The sequence below is a fragment of the Eschscholzia californica genome, unplaced genomic scaffold (genome assembly GCF_041429995.1).
Source record: "Eschscholzia californica isolate CP2 unplaced genomic scaffold, dmEscCali1.0.p SCAF_1, whole genome shotgun sequence".
Classification (NCBI taxonomy): Eukaryota; Viridiplantae; Streptophyta; class Magnoliopsida; order Ranunculales; family Papaveraceae; genus Eschscholzia; species Eschscholzia californica.
This window is the reverse complement of record NW_028238198.1, coordinates 46,642,604-46,647,897: the sequence shown is the minus strand read 5'-3', so window position 1 is coordinate 46,647,897 and position 5,294 is coordinate 46,642,604.

The following is a 5,294-nucleotide window of genomic DNA, read 5'->3' as shown; positions in this document are numbered from 1 at the left end:
ATTTAATACATTAATTTTGTTGATTTAGTATTAGTTTTTCTTAATTTTGATGATGTTTAATTAATATTTTTGTGTATTCTCCATAAGTTCAATGAAATGTTTAATTGTAAATACACTTGGTGATAAATGATACATCTCTATTTACTTATATCCCTTTCTCTATCAATCTATGTTATTTTAGCTTTCTATGTTAATTTTTCGCAAGTGAATAAATCTTTTTTTTTAAGGTTTAACTGTATGAATAATACATAAAATTCAATATATATAACTTTTTTTATTGATATTGTTTATTCTCCATAAGTTTCTGAAATGTTTAGTTGTAAATATAATCTGTGATAAATGATAAATCTCTCTCTCTCTCTTTGTTCATGTATCTCTTTCTCTATCAATCTATGATATTTTTTTTCTATGTTAATCTTTTGTAAGTGAAAAAATCATTTATTTGAAGTTTTGTTTTCAATCTTTATGTATCATTTCTCCTAGATTTAAAGAACATATCTTTTGAATAGTTAATTGTTATTCTTTTGCCGATTTGAGTTTACTATTTTACTTTTCAATTTCTTTTGAGATGAGTAAGTAGTTGGTAGTGTTATGATATCTTAACTAGACTTTATAAATTATGTAAACCAGAAGGTACCCATCTATCTTTATAGTGATTCTTTAATGAGATTTTCTTTGTTATAAATTTTTTCTTGATTTTCTTCTTTAAATTTCATTAAAATATAACTTTTCCTTGATTCTTTGAACAATTCGAATTACCTCTTGTAAAAGTAAAATTAATTCTTACCTCCAGTAGATGACTTGTAAACTTCTGTGAAATTTTTGTCCTGTTTTTAACACCAACTATCGATTTTAAACACCTTTGGTTTAAAAACTATTAACTTATATTAAATCTTTTGTTCCAGATTTTCGCGTTCGTTAATGTTCTTTTTGTTTCTTATTGTTTGTAAATGTAATATACTTCGTTTTCGTGTTCATCGACCCGCAAGTGTTAACATTTTGTTATTTGCCAGACCTAAACTTCGGTGCCCTAGGGGCACGGGTTATAACTAGTATGAAATACTACATTTGTACTAACATTTCAAATATGTATTTTTCGACTTTCGTAGACATCCGTGAATATCTGTGGACATTGATGGACATTTGGTTGATATTTACTATTTTAATATCATTATTGTCTTATCATATGAAAGTAATATATATTTTTTGACTTTCGTAGACATCTAGTAGATATCTGTGGACATTGATGTATATTTGGTAAATATTTATTATTGAATATTATTATTATCTTATCACAAGAAAGAACAAATTTATATTAATGTTTCAAAATTATATTTTTTTTTTTACTTTTATAGACAACTATGGAAATTGATGGACAATTGATAGATATTTATTATTTAATAATATAGTAATATAATAATTACATAATATAATAATAATATAATAATAATAATATAATATAGTAGTAATACAACAACATAGTAATATAATAACGATATAATATAATAACGATATAATATAATAACGATATAATATAACGATAATAGAATAACACAATAATATAATGATAAGATAATATTATCATAATATAATAGAATAATATAGTAATATAATAATATTATTATTTATTTATTTTTAGAGTTAATTCCTATATGGCCCCCACTTTGTGACCAGCTTCCTTTATCGCCCCCTTTTTTTTCGTAAATTCAAATATGGCCCCCTATTTTCAAGTAAATGTCAATACTACCCTTCTTAATTCTAAATTTAAAACATTTAAAAAAAGTTATTTCCACCTCACCCCTCTCTCTCTCTCCACCTCATCTCTCTCTACACCTCTCTCTCTCCAACTCACTCCTCTCTCCAACTCACCTTCATCTTCTCCGATTAAAGTCGCCGGCCGGAAAATTTTCCGGCCGGCGACCTCCAAAAAAAAAAAAAAAAAATTTTGACAAAAGTGTAGCAGCAAAGTACATGACATTTGATCCAGCAAAGAACAAATATGTAATTTGTTAGTTGGTTTAATTGACTAACTTGTTTTACTGAACTCAAGTTTGTGGATCTGTTTTCTTCTTCTTCTGGAAAAACCTGTAAGTGATTCATTTCAATCAAGTGGATTTGAAATTGGTACTTCAAATTCATAAATTTTCTCATCAGGTTGAGTTAATTATATATCTTTACTTCGGGAATTAGGGTAAAGGTGTCAACTTTTAGTAATTTCCTAAGTGAATAATAGCTTGATTATGCCTTGATAGTGATAGAATTCTGGAATTTAGATTTATCAAATTTGTAAATTAGGGTTTTGTTCTGATTTCATTAATTTCCTGAATGCTATTGAGACCTCGTTCAGCTGCGACGATTCAGACCGATCAGATGGATAAAGTGGTCGGAAAGAATCAACAATCTCGAATCTGTTTCTTAGGTTCCTTATCTGTTTTATTCTGGTTATTACTCTTTTACTTCCAATTAGTCAATGAAACATGGGTATTTGAATTTTTCTCAAAAATGTAATCTTGTTTGTTGAAATTAGGGTTTGATTGAATAAGAAAAAATTACCTCCATTGACCTTCTTTTTGGGAGTTTTTTGAAAGACCAGCCATGACTTTGTTCTTGAGATCAGAATCAGAGAAGCATTTAAAAGAAGGGTATTCTTCTTATTCTCTATCTCTATCTGATGAGTGATCAGATGAAGATGAGTTATCTGAGGAGAGAAGTTTGACTCTCTCTCTAGAAAGTTAAAGTTGTTGAGAAGAAGCAATTTCAGGTGAGAGAGAAGATTGTTGTTCTGAAACCAATTTATAACTTGGAATATATTTTTGAAGCATATCAGCTACTTCATTAAATAGACGAAGATAAAGAAGAGATCGAGCTTTCAATTAAAGAGATGTTTCAAATCTAGGTGATAAAGCAAGTGCTCCATCAAGAAGATTGATGGCCGATGATATTTCCGATGATATATTCAAGACCTTTAAAGGTCTGCTCGTGAACAGACCAGATCTGGTCTGTTCACGGCTCCGGCGAAGGGAAACCCCCATCGCCGGAGTTTTTAGAGAGAGAGATATGAGAGGAAAATTTTTTTTTTTTTTTGGAGGTCGCCGGCCGGAAATCTAATCGGAGAAGATGAAGGTGAGTTGGAGAGAGAGGAGTGAGTTGGAAAGAGAGGAGTGAGTTGGAGATAGAGGAGTGAGTTGGAGAGAGAGAGAGGTGAGTTGGAAAGAGAGAGAGGTGAATTGGAGAGAGAAATAGGGGTGAGTTGTAGAGAGAGATGAGGTGGAGAGAGAGAGAGAGGGGTGAGGTGGAAATAACTTTTTTTAAATGTTTTAAATTTAGAATTAAGAAGGGTAGTAATGACATTTACTTGAAAATAGGGGGCCATATTTGAATTTACGAGAAAAAGGGAGCCATAAAGGAAGCTGGTCACAAAGTAGGGGGCCATATAGGAATTAACTCTTATTTTTATTTTATTTTTTGAAACCACGCGAAACTTTTTTCATTCATAAGTGATAAATCACAATGATTACATGGATGATAATTCTTATTTCTCTTTTCAAGCTTCATGAGAGTTGCATACCTTTAAATACAAAGTGCCTCGTGAAGAGAAAGAAATTAGACTAGACACCGACTCAATAAAATGACCCTAAAGGTTGAAAGATGAAAGGATCCTAAAGTTAACGGATGAAAAGACCCTACAGGTCGACAAAATAACTGAAAAAAACTAAAACGAATCACCAACTTTGTCACCGGAAAACCGTTGTTGTCACCGAGAAACCACCTCCGTCGCCGGGAAACCGCACCCCTCACCGGAAAACCGCCTTCGTCGCTGGAAAACCGCCGTCATCGCCGGAAAGCCGCCGCCAGCATAGGAGAACCGCCAATTTATTATACATTTAAAAGAACTAAAGAAAAAAAAACTTCATTGTTTTCATATATAAACCATTCTCAAAGTTCATCTTTTCCTCTTCACTAATCACAATCGTGATTAGAATGATAATAAAAACCTAATCCATACCATCCATTGTAGATTGAATCAGATATATGCTTCAGATTCGGTTTATGGTTTCTCATAGTTTTCTAATCTTACTGGAAACCATAAACAAAACCCTAGAAGATCAACCCATGTTAGAACTATGAAATCATCGACTGAGATCCATTGTATTTGTTGTAATTATTGTTGCAGAGAGAAGAATTATGATTGGAATGTGATTGTGAGAAAGGGAAGAAATGAGATCTAAGAACAATTTTATCAATGAAAAGAAAGAGAGAGATCAAGAGGAAGAAGAAGATAAGAGAATCTAAGAAAGAGTTCTTGAGATTAATAAAGGGCAAAAGGTCAGCTAAGAGAGACAAATATTTGATCAAGGAAAAGGCAAGCGGCTGCCAAGTTCATGATCAAGATTGTTCCTCATTATTGTAAATGTTTCTAAACAATGGCTAGGCCATTGAAGGGGAAACTACCCTTAGCACCTGAAGGACAAAAGGAACGGAATTGCGAATTCCGGTTCTAGTATCTTCTTTATCAAAGTTAATCTAGCAAGTATCGAGACTCCCTTCACCAGGTATTTAAAACCGGATGTACGACTCCGTCGGAGCTTAAGGGAAGTAAATACTTGACTAAAAGAGAGATGGACATTTTAATAACAAATGAAGAAAATGGTTGTCGAAATCGCTATGAAGTCCTATAGTCTTCTTTTAGACACTAATCTAGCTTGAACTTAATAGTGGTTATTATGTTCATTTTAGAAACATCGAATGTTTTAAACCAGTGCTAAATTAACAAAATGGTTTTTAGATAACCGAAATCGTTAACATTGATATTAACTGCTGAAATCAAAAGATTCAAACCCGTTAACTCTAGCATTGTCGCTTAGGTCTGGTTAACTTTAGATACATGCAGAAGCTCCAAGACTATGGACTTATGAGTCTCAATGATTTGGAATCATATGACACATGTGGATATTGTCTTAAGGACCAAATGAAAAACTCACCCTTTAAGGAAAGGCAAAGAGACTAGTAATCTATTTAGGACTTATACTTTGTTATGCAGATCTATAAGTTTACTTGCAGGAGCTAACGAAAGCTACTTCTACACGTCCGCTGACAACTTCATGAAGTACGGAAACATACAAGTCGTAAAAGTGTAAAGTCAAAATATTTGAAATGGTTCAAACAAAGTACACGAGAAGTAAAGAATCACCTTGGCAAAAAGTTTAGGACATCCAATTGGATTGGAATGGTGAAAACTTGAGTCAAGAATTTGATAACCGTTAAAGGAGTTGAGAAATGGCTTCCCAACTCAC